Consider the following 16,431-nt stretch of genomic DNA (forward strand, 5'->3'; position numbering starts at 1 on the left):
GGACAGAGATCCTCTTCTGACTGTATTTTTATACTCACATTTCCTAGAGGTCAAACAAATCAGAAAAACTAGGAAGGGGGAGATGCAGAGAGATCACCCTCTTAGACACGTCCCCGTAGGGAGAACCAGAGTCATATCCTGACCTGCAGGGCACTGCTGGCACCTCTCAGCCTGGCTGAGGCCATAGGAGGGGTTGTAAGTCCCAGGAGGACAAGGATAAAAGGTGATTCCAGTTCTCTGAGGGCAGTAGAACCCAGGAGGGCAGCGGTGCCTCAGTCCTCTTGAGCAGTGGAACCCAGCAGGGCAGGGAAGGCATTGGGCTTGACCTGTGAGGGAGAGACAGGAATTCCAAGGGAGCATGGAGGGAAATGGGAGGAGAGCACCATGTGCACAACTCACCTCAGGCTGGGAAGCAGGAATGGAAATGAAGTTATTTTGTGAGCTCTCCTGCAGTAACTGGCTTTCAAATTTGTACTTTCTCCCAGGAGTGTTTGATTCAGCAAACTTCCCATTTTAGCAGCCCTGAGTTCCAGTCAGCTCCACATCTCCCCGTTAGGTGGCAGAGGGACAGAGGGAAAGCTGGATAGCTGCTTCCAGCCCTCTGTGCACTGCCACTGCTGCAAACCTCCCACAGCAGCTGCTGCAGGGTGGGAGCACTCCCTGTGTGACAGCAGAGGGAAGAAACCCCCAACAACTCCCCTCTCAACCCCTTTCTCTACCCCACTCCCCCCAAATACTGAATTTTCACAGTGGCAGAAGCTGTCAGGATGCAGCTAAAGCCCAGACAGCACCTCCACCATGCCACAGTGCATGGCCAAGCCCCAGCTCCTGACCTGTTGCATTGCTGTACTCTCCACTGGGGCAGGGGGAAGGGGCTGCTGAGCCTGCAGGGCAGAAATGGCCTTGGGGACAGAGGTCTCCAGTGACACCATCCTCTGGCCTTGCAGTCTTTGTCTTCCCTGTGCAGTAATAGCCTTAAAGCAGAAAACATTTGAGTCCTGCCTCTCTGTCAAAGCCAACTGCACCTCTAAGCAGCTGAAGAAGTTCTGGCTCTGTCTCACCTCGTGCACAAAGTCCCACAGGAGCATCTTGGCCAGACATGTTGCAGAAAAACCCAGGGGCACAGGGCAGGCACCACGTGGCATCCTGGGCTCCTCTCTGTCCATTCCAGGTGCCAGCAGGACATGGCATCTCTTTTGGGTGCATGGTGCCAGCTGGGCAATAATGCCCTTGTGGGCAAAGATCTCCAAATGGAAGCCCCACCTGAAGCAAGGAAAATAAAATTTATATGGTTTCTGAAAGCTTTTGTAGAGCCTAAAGGCCTTGAGCAATGCAAGCTGTTCAGGACTCACGGGTGAGGAGGTGCTGGAGCCTGGGCTGCAGTAATGGCCTGGCTGGCAGGGTCCTTCTGGCTCTGCCAGCCCAGACTTGCTGCAGAACATTCCTGCTGGGCAGGGCTTGCAGGAACCTGCCCCCACCACATCTGTGTAGGTTCCCTGCACAGAAAGAACCACTCAATGCCCCTGCCAAGGCACTGGAAGTCTGCTGCAAATTACTGTTTGAGGAACAAGTCCTTATCTGATCTTACCACTGGACATGGGAGAGGAAAGGTACTTCCAGAAAGGCAAAAATGCCCTTTGGGACAGTCCTGGGGTGCAGCCAGGCCTGGCTCATTGCAGAATGTGCCCTCTGGACAGTCCCTACAATGGGACTGGGCACGGCCCTGAGGAGAGAACATGGAAAGGACTTGGCAGGTGTGGGGTGTGACTGCTCACCATGTGAACAAAGAAGGTTTGCACATTCTGCCAGCTGCCAGGGACTCCCTGCTAGAAAATAAACCCCCTGAAGGAAATGACTTGCACTCCAAATGCAGTAGATTTGGGGTGTCTGAACAGCACTTAGAAGCACTAAAGCAGTGGCAGGCACAGCCCTGACCTTTCAGCAGGGAGACACACCCCCCCACCCCTGCAGGGCCAAAGCCTCTGCAACTCTCTTCTAAATCTGCATTATCCAAGAAAACTTCATCCAAACTGCCAGATGAGCTACAGACAACAGGCCTGGCCTGATGGCTCTGATGTCCTGACCCAAAGGTTCTTATCTGCACAGGGTTCTTCTATTGCAGGGTAAGAGCAAAGGAGGTGGGGACGACTCAACTTAGCAGAAGTCCCAAGTCCCTCTTTTTAAGCCTCATGAATTTCTCTTCACATATTTTACAGTTTCCAAAGGCTCTGATGACCCCTCAGGTTCCTACACACTGAATACTGACACACTCACAGGCTGGAAGCTGCCAAGGGGACATGGCTCTGGCTTGAAAGCTCCCACTAAGGAGTAATGCCCCTCCATCACCACTTGCTGAAGAGCACTCTTGGCACCTCCTGTGCAGTAGTAACCAGGCTCACAAGGTCCTGAGGGATCCTGGCTGTTTGTCCCATCACAATACAGGCTGTGGAGGGAAAACCAAAAACCTTGGATAGCAATAATGTCTTTTTTTTCACTGAATATCACAGTCCTAAACAAAAACAATCCCTGAAGTCTACCTGGAGCTTTAGAGACCTGATTCCTGTTTGAAAGAAGTTACAGAGCCCTCTGTAAGAGGCTGAGGGTAAGGATGGGCTGTGGCTGTGGCCAAATTTGAGGGTTGAACAATCCCTTTGCAATGGGACAGATCTGAGCTGTCATCTCTGGGTAACACTCACCCAGGTGGGCAGTCCAAGCACTCCTGGAGGCTCCTCAGCCCACTGAGGTTGCTGTAAGTTCCTGGGGGGCAGGGGACAGGTGAGGGACAGCCAGGTGGGCAGTATGACCCAGCAGGACACACATCTCCTGTCACACCATCTGTGGGCAGCTGAAGTTGGAACAGGCATCATTCCAAAAACAGGGTAAATGAGGTTGAAATATTTAAGGCATCAGATTGATGTGGACAATAAAGGAAAAAAAAAGAGATACAAACTCTGTTCTAAAGAGAACAGACAACAGGGAAACGCAGCAAACGCCAAAAGAATACAGGACAGTGTTTGTTTTTCCAGCAGCAATCCCACTGTGATTCACACCCACTGAACCCTTTACCTGGTGACCTTCTAGTTAAGGGGTGCCAGTGTTGAGAGGGGAAAACATGACATCACTACACCCCCTTTGAGGGCAGCACAAGTGTCCTCATGCCATAAACTTGAGTGTGAGCAGCACTAAATTGTGACTTTTGAAGTCACTGGGTTAATAAAAAAAACACAGTGGGGGGGAAAAAAACCCAAAACCAAACCACAGTGGAGAATAGTTAGAGGAGAAAACTTGCCAATGAGACTTACTGGAGTCAGGGCCATGCCCTGGCAGTAAAATCCAGCCTCACAGGGACCAGTTGGCCCAGTCTGTCCTGGAGCAGCACAGTAGAACCCACGGGCACAGGGGCTGCACTCTGAGGGGCCAGACAGCCCCTGCTTGGCACTGGATGTGCCCTCTGGGCAGGGCTTGGGCTTGGAGCTGCCCTGGACACAGTAAAAGCCCTGCAAAACAAAACCAGCTTCACACATTCAAGGCTCTCCTTTGGAACGGGTCCCACCCAGCAGCTTCTTCCATCAGCAAAACAACTCACTGCTGGGCAAGGTTTGGGCTCTGCCATGGCAGGGGAGTCACAGTAGTGCCCAGGAGGGCTTGGTTTGCAAACATCTTCCCCCTCTGTGCTGGAATTATCCCAGAAGCTGCCTGGCATGCAGGGGAAGGAGAAGGGGAATCCAGTCCCTTGAGGGCAGCTGTATCCAGGTGGGCAATCCCCTGTCTGGAAAGCAAAATACACAGTCAGGCTTTGTTGTCTCCTGCCTAAGGAAGAGGAATCTGTGCAGGTTCAACACAGCTCCTTCCAAACTTCATCTGCAATTTGAGTAACATGGTGTTTCTTCACTGCAAGAAAATGGGGCAGAAAGAAAAGGGAAAGAAGGGAATTTGCAGCCTCACCAGTAAAATTCTGACCCTGTAGGATGATTATTTTAAGTGATATGGTTTTAAGGTAAAATCTTGTCCTTGAGACAGGCCTTACACATTTTGTCTATACAGTTGAGGGGGAGATGCTCTTCTCCCACACTTGGAGGAGAGCTGTAACTTGGATGGAGTTCTCAGCTTGCTCTTCAATAACACCATGGATTCATCCACTTGGAAGAGAATCCAGCTGCATTTTTTACTCTTAATGGAGGCTTCTTAACAGCTATTAGTATTTGAAGAGTTCATCCTTTCCAGAGACAAAACAATCTCAATGAAAGATCCCAACACTCATTACATAAGGAGCAGCATCAATTCCTGACCTCTGAACTCTCTTTCAGAGCCAGCATTGACAAGCAGAAGGCAAAGTAAATACAGAGAATATGCATTAAACTTGCTCCATTAGCAGCTGCAGCCTTTTGGGTGAAAAGCTGGGAGAACTGGGCTGTACTCACAGGGTGAGGGATTCCTGGGGGCTCCATCCCATCAGTGTAGCAGAACTTGCCTGCAGGGCAGGGGGAACATTCATCAGCACTGCCCAGCCCCCTCTGCCCACCAAAGGTGCCATTGGGGCAAGGCCTGGCTTGCAAACCCTTGAAAGAAAAGAGGAAAATGGCTCTTTAACCTATTAATTTGACTACTGCAGCCCACAGCAGGTGAAGCTGTGAAAATAACCCAGAATAATTGTACACAGCACCCCAAAGGATGTTATCCTGACATTATTAACAGTTCTCTGTGGGGCAAATACTGCTAAGATCTCTGAACATGCCATGAGTACAGAAATCAGTAAAAAAACCCAAAAAACTATTAGGAAAGGTTCTCCACAGCAGAACTGTTCTCAGTGCTGACTGTGTTGAAGGGAGAGTTCCAAGGGCAGATTCACTCACAGTATCTCCCTGGGGACAGTAGTATCCTTGTGGACAGGCATTTTCCCTGGGATCTGGGGCATCTGCCTGTCCCCCTGGGCACAGCAGACCTGCTGGGCACACCATGACAAGGAGCATCACCTCCAGGCTGGTGTGCTCACTGGAGCAGTAGTGCCCAACTCGACAGGGAGAGCAGGAGGCTGAGCCCTGGTCCTGTAACAGCAAATGAACCACTTTTAGAGTGTAAAAGAATCCCTTTTAGAGTGTAAAAGAATCCTTATCCCTTTTGGAGTGTAAAAGAATCCTTCTGCACATCTGGCAGGTTATGTTGAGGCCCAAAGCAAAGGAAATGAGTGCAAACAGCTCTACAGCAGACCCTGCTCTTAGAAAACATTCCATTATGCTCAGTAATACCACTAAAATTCCATTTAAAATTGCCCCTAAACTCTGTAGAGCAACAGCATGCAATCCCCTGCCTTCACCCTTCAAAAAGAAAGCCTGTGCTTCACAAATGAGAGTCAGGCCCTCTCATTACTGTGAAAGAAAGGGTTCTGATCCTCTGAGCAGTCAATCCAACACCCTCTGCCAGCAGAAGGAAGGGAAAACACAGACACAGTCCCTCACTTTTCTCTGTTACACTGAACTCCAAGTGCAAACAAGAAATAATCTGGGCCTATTTGCCATACATAAATCTCCATTCATCATTTAGCTCCTCTCCAGTCTCAGTGACAGCCACCAAATTTGTGCAGTGATAGAAACTGCTCTGGCAGAGGTACCAGGGTGCTCTGACAGGAGGGATGAGCCTGTTTGAAACATGGCCATTATCTTTAGAGCTACTCATTACACTTTGGGGGCAGACAAATAGAACCCAGACCTCAGCATCTGTTTCTGAGCATAGTTGTGCCATCACTGGTCCCTTCTGAGGCTCCACCCTGTTGTTTTACCTCCCAAGATAAGGTGAAACTCCACTGCATTCCAATACTTCCTTTTGAGCAGGAATGAGATAGAGTTGTCTGCTTTTCCCCAGGGTAAAATGTTCATGAAAAGCTGAAGTATCCAACTGCCCCCAGGACAGATGGACTGGGATTGCCAGCTCAGACCTCTGGGGTGGGAACACCACCAAGAGCAGGATTTCACACCTGAGAGATGCTTTTAGCATCGAGTCTGGAGGAGCTCCAAACCTGCTGGTGTAGGAACATCCCCAGCACTTCAGCTCCCTGCAGGGCCAGCACAGGTGGCCAGTATTGCTTTTAATCCCTGCAAATTCCCAGCCCCATTGTGGGAGGAGTTGGGCTCATTCCAGCACCTCCTCCCAAAGCCTCAGGCTCCCTTTGTGCCAAAATCCAGCCCTTATGCCCAGCAGGAGACAGGATAAAGTTATTGCTGCTCACTGAGAAATTCCCAGCCCCGCAGGTGTGAGGGGTGACAGTGCCAGGCTCGGGGCAGTGGTACCCCCCAGGACAGGGCGTGCAGTCTGCAGCCTCCTCCGCGCCCGGTGCCATCCGATAGGAGCCTCTGCAGGGAGAGCACACAGAGACGGAGTCACAGGGAGCTGCCGGGGCATCGAGGAGGGCATGGGGCACCCAGGGGGGCATGGGGCACCCAGGGGGGCACGGGGCACCAGTGGAAGGCACAGGGCACCCAGGGGGGCACGGGGCACCAGTGGAAGGCACGGGGCACCCAGGGGGGCACGGGGCGCCAGTGGAAGGCACAGGGCACCAGTGGAAGGTACGGGGCACCCAGGGGGGCACAGGGCGCCAGTGGAAGGCACAGGGCACCCAAGGGGGCACGGGGCACCCAAGGGGGCACGGGGCACCCAAGGGGGCACGGGGCACCCAAGGGGGCAGAGGGCACCAGTGGAAGGCACGGGGCAACAGTGGAAGGCACGGGGCACCCAGGGGGGCATGAGAGCACAGGGTACCCAGGAGGGCACGGGGCACCAGGGGAAGGCACGGGGTATCCAGGAGGCCACGGGGCACCAAGGGGGGCACGAGAGCATGGGGTACCCAGGATGGCATGGGGCACCGAGGAGGCCACGGGGCACCAGTGGAAGGCACGGGGCACCTCTAGTCTGCATTCCTGGTTTTTTGGACAGAAAAAATGTGCTATTTCTGGAGCAAGAAGCTGCCCTACTCAGACAAAACTTGCCCACAACACACAAAGTGGAAGGATCTTTAAGATTTCTGATACAGGGAGATATTCATTACAAGCTAAAACACCATAAAGAAATATTTTCTCTTATACCTTCACATGTGCTGCACTTACACTGGGCAGAGCACTGGCTTGGAGGTGCCACTGGGGCAGAAAGCCCCTGCAGGGCAGGCAGAACAATCTTCCAGCCTGCCATTGCCCAGCCTGGTGCTGTGAGTCCCTGCAGGGCAGGGGAACTGTGTGCCCCTCCAGGTACCTTCCCAAGAGAAAAACAGGAGAGAACCATCCTGAGGCAACACAGCCTTGAAAACAGAAGGCAGAAAGGCCTCCTGCTCTTTGTTGCTATTAAGTGTTTACATGATTGACTTGTAAATTTATAGTTATGTATAAAAGAGTCACACGCAGCTCTGAGAACAACAAAAGTCACCATTGCAGAAAGTTTCAAAATTAGGATTGTGCTTGTACCAGACACGTGAAATGGCTTTTCAATTCTTTGCAAATTAAGGGGGAAAGAATAATGACACAAATGTGCTCAGTCATATAGATATGCATAATAAAATATAAATATAAATGTAAAAAATATAAATAATACACTTTCTACAAATATATGAAGTATACATTTAAATTTATACATAACATAAATATAATAATACATATATAAGTATAAAATACATATAAATATAAAACTTTAGTATAAAATACTGACTATACAGAAGGGACAATTTCCTATCCAACTCCACACCAAAACACTTTAGTGCAAAAAATACACTGATAAAGCTGGTGTGTGACTTTATGAGAATTCACAAAATCTCCAAAGCCAGAACTGACCCCAATCTCCTTCATTGCTGCCAAGAGCTGCCTACCTTGGGGGCAGTAGTGCCCGGAGCTGCACATCCCGGTGGGCACACGGGCTCCTCCCACACAAAACCACCCTGCAGGGCATGGGAAACACTCCTGTGCCGAGCTCAGGCTCGTCCTGTTGCTCCAGGTGCCCGGGGCACACCTGTGCTGGGTCGGGTGCTTGGTGCCAGGTGGGCAGTAGTGACCAGCTGGGCACGGATTGGGGGGCTTCTGCTTGCCCCCTGTGCCTGCAAACACCAGGACAAACTCACCACCAGCAGTGCAGCCCTTGGGCTTCACACAGCTCAGAGCCCTCCCTCTGCTTTCAGCTCTGTGCACGACCATGAATTGAGCCTCCCCATCATTTGGTGCCTTCCCTCTGTTTGAAATGGGATGACAATAATTTCTTCCCTCTATTTGAAATGGGATGACAATAATTTCTTCCCTCTGTTTAAAATGGGATGACAATAATTTCTTCCCTCTATTTGAAATGGGATGACAATAATTTCTTCCCTCTATTTAAAACAGGATGACAATCATTTTCTTCCTTCTATTCAAAATAGGGTTACAATAATTTCTTCCCTCTATTTAAAATGGGTTACAGTAATTTCTTCCCTCTATTTTAAATGGGGTAACAATAATTCCTTCCCTCTGTTTAAAATGGGATGACAATAATTTCTTCCCTTCATTTAAAATGAGATGACAATAATTACTTCCTCTGTTGATGGGAGGTTCTACCACAGGACCAGTTACTAAAGTAATTATTCATCAACTCAAGTATCCTACACCATGACCTGTCCAAAGCTGGTGCAGACATTTAATTGAAGATGCCACCAATAAGCTAAAAACTGTAAAATAATAAAGATAATGGGATATAAATTATGTATTAAAATTATTAAAATATTAAAATTGTAATGTGAATATAAATGAAATAAACTAAAGACTGTTAAAACTTTGAGGTTGTGAAGTTATGAATGGCATAGAGAAAGTTTCAAAGTAAAATTAGCTTGTCCAGTGGGCACAGCAACCTCTGCAGTGACTAAAGGGCAACTTTTCCCCATTTCCCATCCTTGTGATACCTCCCTGACCTGCTCTAGGACTTTCTGGTGGGCTCTGGGATACCCCCAAAATCCAGAGCTCACCACATACCTCTGCCACAGACAAATCCTGCGGGACACAGGACACACTGGGACTTGGCAAAGAGGTTGGAGTCATTGCCAAGCGTTCCTGGAGGGCAGGCATTGCTGGGAAGGTGAGGGCTGGCTGACCCCAGTGGGCACACGTACCTGGAAACACAGCAGGGCACCTGGGACAGAGGCTTTGGTGCAAGGAGCAGGAAACTTAATGCGCTGCCAAAAGAACGGGAGGAAGTAGCCAGGGAGAAGCTGAAGCTTTGGATGTTGTGGCTGACAGGAACACGACTGACCACCAATGCAGAAATACTGAAACACTGGGAAAGGACTGGACACTTTTCCCTCGAGGAAAGCAAGTTATTGAGCCAGGTCATGCTGTTCATAGCCAGGGATGTGTGACCTGGCTTCATTCTTGTCTCTTTTTCCCACCTATTCCATGGTGCCTCCCCCCAGAACAGTCCATGTCTCACTGGGAACTGCAATAAAACCTTGACACAGAAGACGAAGCCACCTCTCTTCCCAAAGGAGATGAAACACATGCACAGACAGACAGAGGAGAACAGAAAACATGCCAGGCTTACCCTGGTGAGCACTCTGAGTCAGGCTGGGCTAAGCCAGCCTGGGTACAAGCCCTCCCTGCTGGGCAGGCTCTGCAGTCAGAGCTCTCATCCTGTCCTGGGAGGGGATTGTATGTCCCTGGCTGGCACGGGACTGGAAAACTTGCTCCAGCAGGACAGAAATACCCAGCAGGGCACTTCAAACACAACCCAGTTCCTAAAGAGAGAGAGAGGATGTTTAAGGTCACAAAGGGATCACGACATGCTGAGTTCAGAGTGTCCTAGAAAATCTGGTCCATTGGCTTTCACTGATGATCCTCGTGGGTCCCTCCCAGCTCAGAGCAAGAAAGTTTGATGGAGGTCCATTCACACAAGAAATAAAGTTACTGCAGAGCCAGGAGGGGGTGGTGTTGGATCAGCTGAGTGTCAGTGGCTCGTGGAAGCTGTAAAACCATCTGCTGTGTGTCCTGAGCCGCTCACATAAGAAACGAGACACATCAAACAATACACAAAAACATCAGCCTGAAAACACCCTCATTTAATAGTCACAGTGCCTGGGGCTCAGTTGTAAGGGAGTTTCCATGAAAGCTGAGCCATTTCTGTGTCTGCATCCTGAATATAAGGAGATGAAGGGGTTTTGCAGGCTGGAGATACTCTCAGTACCAACACATGGATACCTCTGAGTGACAGTCTGTGATCAGCCCTAAAACTCCTTGTGTTAAACAAAAGATGCTTGTGTTGGTACCTGAAGCAACATCAGCAAGATCAATACATAATAAAACAACAATCCCTTGTGGGTGTTAACCATGTTCACGAAGGGCATTTATGACAAAATGTTCCCAAAATGTTTAAATTGGTGGAAAGGAAACACAGGAGTAGTTGTTTTCCTCCTGAGTGAGGCCTTTCAACAGCAAACAAAGCAAACAGAGCAATTCCAAGGGAAGGGAGAACTGGCTGAGGAGGCTGTTCCCTGGAGAACTTTCAGGATGGACCCCTGCTGCCTTCCAAATGCTTGTCAAGGAGACACTCAAGCATTTACTCTGTGCCTCTGCAGGCTGGAATAGAGCCTGACAGCACCCAAAAAATACCAGGATTCATTAAAATCTGGGCTTTCCCCTCCCCAGGATGGAAGGCACAGGTTCAGATCAGGATTCCTCAGGGTGCAAAGTGAGTTTAAGTGTCATGCCTCCCTCTCCTTCCACCTACTCATCATTCCCACTCCTCAGAAAACTCTCATTATTCCCCCCTTAGGTTTTCACTGCACAGTCCAGACAAAGACAAGGCTCAGAAACCTCAGCAGGACAGGATGTGAATTTCTCCCAACTGTAAAATTCCCCAGCTCTGAGCACAGCAGCTGAATCAACACACCTGAGGGGCTGCAGACTCCTGGAGCTGGGGGACCTGTTCAGAACTGCCTTAAGCTGACAAAACCTTCCCGAGGGGGATCTGCACACCCTGAAAATCCAGGGGGACAACCTTTATGCACCACCTGAATCCATCTCACTTGGCCACAGGGATGGAAATTTTCCATTTCTCACCACTTTCTGGAGATGATGCTCAAAAGAGAATTAATAGTGTGGCTGCCTGGACACTTCATATGACATCAGTAAGGGAGCAGATTTACAGCATAGAATCCCAGAATGGTTTGAGTGTAAATGACCTTAAATATCATCTTGTTCCATCCCCTGCCATGGGCAGGGACACCTTCCACTAGCCCAGATTGCTCCAAGCCCTGTCCAGCATCGCCTTGGACACTTCAGGGATGGGACAATCACATCTTTTCTGGGCAACCTGAGCATATTATCTCCAACCTAAGCATCTAACTCTGTTGTGTGGGACCAGGCTGGCCCCTGGAGCTGCTGTGCAATAAATGTGATGCAGACATCATTTCTCTGAGAAATAAGTGCATCACACTGAACACACAGGCTGGTACCATCCAAGCCATCATCTACCTCGTGGAAGTGCATTGGAAATATCCTCCTATGGCTTGCCAGAATTTATTCCTGTCTCTCCTGCCTCTTTCCAGCTGGCGTTATCCTACCTTTGCCAAGTGTTCCTTAGGAGAGATGACAACATCATTATATAAAGTAGTGCAGGCACAGCAGAACAGCTTACATTATTAAACCCAAAGAGTTTTTAAACTCTAATTTACTTTACAGCTCCTGCAATGTTTTTTTTTCAGATGCCACTGGCCCTGTCTCTTGGATTTTGCTGTTGTGATGAGATGTGAGGTTTGCTCCTTGCTGCACCATGGAAAGGCACTTCTGGGTTTAATTTCTGAAGTAAGTGGAAGGCAATGATTTCCTAAACTGAGCTGGTGAGTAAAAAAATCATTCAACAGTCAGGACACTTTAGCAGCTGAGTCATTTGCTAGAAAAGAAATTATCAGAGAGAAAAAGGTATGGATTGATTTGAAGGAGACAATTATTTTCTCAGCACACGAGGGGCGAAGAACCCAGAGATGCAAAGGGAGACTGAGCCACTGAAGTCCAAGTTTCTGCTCCTGGCAGTGCACCTGGTGATTTGTGACCCTGCATAAAACATTCTGGGCTTGGGTCAAGGTTTATTTTAGTGAATTGAGCTCATGTCCTGAATCTCCCTCTATTTTCCTATTTGTACAGCCCTGTTAAGGAGAAAGAGGCTTTTTTTTAAACAATTGTGAGAGACATTAAGACACTCTGAAGTGCTCAAAACCAGGCAGAGCAAGTCTCAGCCACATGTGATTATTGTAACAGAAAGCCAGGTCTCCCTTTCCATATCTAAGCAAAGATTCAGCACCAGAGAAGACTGAAACACCACAATTACTGTGTCCTTTAAAATTATTTTCACCCTTCCTAAATTGCAAAATCTGTTGCTTCCAACACTTCTCCCAGTCATTAGGGTGACTCAGACCCACTGTATACAAAACAAACTTCTACTGATTCAGGAAACCAAAGCAAAACAAAAATATTTAGAAGGAAACCTCACAGCTGGGAGTCTGTGCCTCCTGCCTTTCATGCTCTTCAGAACACTACATGCTGTTTCATCTGCCTGGCACTTTTAAACCCTTAAGGGCAGGGCTTCCACAGCTTCTAAAGGCAGAAAATCCAGGGCTTTTCCACTGTTACAATATAGAAGTTTTCCCTAATGTGTAACCTCCTTTCCTCTGGTTGCAAGAATGGGTTGAGGACATTGTGACTGACTCAAACACAAATAAAAATCCCCTTTCCCAAAGGAAAAGCCTGTGGTCAACACTTTGTGTTACTCCTCCATTCCCACTCCTGAGAGAGCTGGAAAATGAGTCTGAGTCAGGAGATGTGCTGTTAAAGTTGACTAAAAGTGTTCACAAAGTGTGTCCCATGCAAAACTGACACACCTGAATGAGCCTCAACAGGCCAGTTTGTGACTTTGGCTTCACCTCTGACCTGCTGGGGAACTTATTTCAGGCTGCTCCTGGGTTTTCTTGCCTTCTGCTAAAAGTACAAGAAACACCTTTTCCCTTCATTGCTGCTTCTTTGAAGTCTCTGCATAGGGAGATCCTGAAATGCCAGAGCCAATATCCATAAAGGCAGTTCCAATGAAAAAGGGGATGGTGAGCCCTTCTGGATGTGACAGCTTTGTAACCCCTGAATGCTTCACCACCAATCTGGTGGCTCACAGGACATTCCATGGGTGTTCCTTTCATCCAGAGCTTTAGGAGTGCCTGAGCCAGAGCCCAGTAAATGAGAATGGAACAGCCAGACCCTTCAAAAGGCTGCACTGAACAGTGTGATCTGCAGGGAGAGTTTGTCCCCTCACTGCCCAGAATGGAGATGTTTTATCAGACAGACCTGGCAAGAAGGAGGAGCTGCTGTTGAATATGTGAAGACCCTCTTTGGGTTTGAAGTTCCCAGCTGGGCATGGAGGGACTTCAAGGCCATCAGGACAGAAGTGACCTGTGGAGAATTAAAAAAAACAAACCAACATGTGGCTCAGAAATGACATTCTGGACAACTCAGACTCTCCCTGCCTGAAAGTATTTCTTCCTTTTGTAAAATTGAGCTGGCAGAGAAAATTGGAACATTTGACACACCACGACATTTTAAAATTCAAAACATATAATGAAATTTCAAGCTAAATTAGTTACTTTTATTAGCATCATTAAAGTTAATTGTTCTCTCTTTCTACTCCAATTCTTCTGCTCTCTCCAAGATTATGGGGATTAAAGATCAGCTGAGGTGTTCCTGCCACTGCTCTAAGGGCCACATTCCTCTCCCCAGTCCAACACACCATCTTTCACTTCAAATCCTTCTGCCACTTGTACTCTGAGTGAGGAAATGCTCACATCCACCAAGAATTAATTACTTTTTCCAAGTTAGGTTTTATAGAACATGATAATCAAGTGGTTTACTAAACTCCACATGGATATTTGAGGAGCAAAAAGAAAAAGAAAGGAGGATTTAGCTGTGGCTTGCAAGTGGCACTGCTGTGTTGAAACCCACTGCTGTGTCCCAGCATAGCCAGGGCACTTCACTCACACACAGTATTAAATACACAGATTAAATATAATTAAAGTCAGTCAAACCATGGAAAGGAATGCTGGGAATCTCAGGCCTCTCTGGCCTGTGATGGGATTCAAAGTCCTTATCCAGGGGCTTTGCAGCTGGGCTGGGTGACTTGGATTTAAGAACACAAGAGGTTCTGTATCCAACACTGAGGCACTGAATGCCAGCATGGGATCCTCTGTATTCATATCTAAAATTCCAGGCACTGGAAAGAACAGAAATCCTCTGTTCTCTTATCCCTATGTTATAACTATGAACTACTCAGGTCTTGGTCTACATGATCTCTTTAGCTACTCATTTCTCCTTCTGCTGGACAACAGGTGAGATGCCCAGAGCACAGGAACTCTTCATTATTTAATGAGAGGGATTCTGATTACAGGAAGAATCAAGTTACTGAGTTCAGTGGCTCTGCAGGAGGCACCTGGAGCTGCTGATGAAACCACCTTCTCCTGCAGTACAGGATTTTCAGGAGAGAGAAGAGCAATGGGAGGACCTCCCACTGCCAACTGCCCCCTCCAGTGCCAGCACTCAGCCTTTTACAAGCTGACCATTCTCCCTGTAAAGCCTTTTTGCAAGGGTTTAGGTGGGTTAGGAATTGTGAATGAAAGTCTGAGGGTATGTGAAGAGAATTATTTGCAATATTTGTGCTTCTTGTAGCACCAAAATTCTGTTCCCAAACACTATCCAGGAATGGAACATGATTTATGTGGAGGGCTCGTGGGGATACCAAAGCACCAAACTTCATTAGGGGCAACAAGCAGAAAAAATGTTAACCTTGGACTGCCAAATCCTCCCTGGGATGTATAAGGGACATGCCAGGATTTTCATGCTGCAGAAAACTCTCTCTTTGTGGGGAAACTACACCAAGTAGCCATTGAGTTCTGAAAGGCTTATCCTGCACTCTCACTGAAGTGAGCCATAATTCCAAAATGTAATGGTTTTGCAACAAAACCCACTTAGTCTATTCCCCTGGTGCCTAATTCAGCATCTCAGTGACACCTCCAACAACACACTGCAATTTCCTAAACATGGGCTTATTTGGATTTCTTTGAGAGTGTCAAGTAGAAAGAGAAATTAGGTAAGAAAATCAGTGTTCCCCTATTTGATTCCTAATGCCTACAGCTCTCAGTAGAAATGGGTACTTGTGATAGCCAGTGAATCAAGGGCCTGAAGTGGAGAAAGCTGTAACTGTGTGGGAATCAATTTTACAGGTGATCAGTTAAAAATCAGAGGGTGAGAAAGCTCCTTTCTGTGTGGAAAGAGAAAGCAGGAGCTTCCCTCGTTGCTCAGCAACGTTTACACTTTTCCTGGTTTCTGTCCCAGGGCTGCATCAGCTGGACCTGTCCCATAAACCCAGAGAGGGTGGGAACTATCCAAGCCAGCTGTGATTCCTGGTGATCTCTCCTTTCCATTCTCTTTGTGAACTCTTCTGAACAGCATCTGCTTTATCTCAGGAACCAATTTGAACCTCCAGTTTTACTGGAACACAGGGAGCCTCTCTCTGTTCCGACGCTGTCACTTCAGTTTTAACAGAGCAAAGGGTCATTTCAGTCTCAGCTCTTTGTTTTAGTGCCCCCAAGATGCCTGTGAGGTGCTCTTACCTGCTGGGCAGGGCTGGCAAGGCAGAGAGTCTCCAGTTGGGAGGGGACCAGCAGTGCAGGGGACACAGAGAGTGCGGCTTGGGTTTGGCTGCTGGCCAGCCAAGCAGGGCTGGGGGGGAAAATACAAACTCACAGCACCAGAAGGTCTGATTTGGGCCATTGCTGCTCCCAGGGGTGTCCCAGAGAGACTGGGACTCCCTAACTCCCAGGGAATCAGGAAAAATCCCATTCCTGCTCCTCCCTCCCCAGCAAAGCTTCCCCTCTATTCCCCAGGGGCGATTTCTAGAAGGAAAAATGTGCCTCAAACTCCAAGCTTTGAGTCCTCAGCTGAGGGTGCTCGTGGGGGCAGATAAGCTGAGCACTGACATGGTCAGAATTTAGAGAAGCATTTATTGCTACACCACTGAAATGTTGTGGATGTTTGTCTTTGCTGCAGCAAGAGCCACATCCTACTGTTAAACCAGGGGGGTCTGTCCTTTGGTGCCCAGACATTCATGGTCAGGCTCTGCGTGTGCAGAAGGATGGAAATGTACCTGTGTGCTGCGTCCATCTGGGCAGATAAATCCCTCTGGACACTCCCAACAGTGCAGCTGCCCCTCTGGGGAGTGCTGGCCAGGCCCACAGCTCCTCTGGACTCCGCTGTGGGGGTCACAGGAATAGCCCTCGGGACAGGCTCGGCAGCCAGCTCTGCTCTCCAGGCTGAGGTAGCCATGTGGACACACCTGCAGGGACAGAAACACCACAGAAACAGGGGCTTTGCATGAATAAGGTGAAACAGCAGCTTCAGGCACCCT

At 48.5% G+C, this 16,431-nt stretch overlaps 1 long non-coding RNA gene across 1 annotated transcript; it reads right to left on the bottom strand.

Annotated features, from left to right (window-relative positions):
• Positions 1-1,173: 1,173 nt before the first annotated feature.
• LOC139682257 (uncharacterized) lies at positions 1,174-1,656 on the bottom strand. The gene is made up of 3 exons (XR_011699615.1): positions 1,589-1,656; positions 1,353-1,496; positions 1,174-1,263 (listed from the first exon to the last, which is right to left on the bottom strand). It is a non-coding gene; the product is annotated as an uncharacterized lncRNA (long non-coding RNA).
• Positions 1,657-16,431: the final 14,775 nt, after the last annotated feature.

The sequence above is a fragment of the Pithys albifrons genome, chromosome 23, assembly GCF_047495875.1.
Source record: "Pithys albifrons albifrons isolate INPA30051 chromosome 23, PitAlb_v1, whole genome shotgun sequence".
In the NCBI taxonomy this organism is placed as follows: domain Eukaryota; kingdom Metazoa; phylum Chordata; class Aves; order Passeriformes; family Thamnophilidae; genus Pithys; species Pithys albifrons.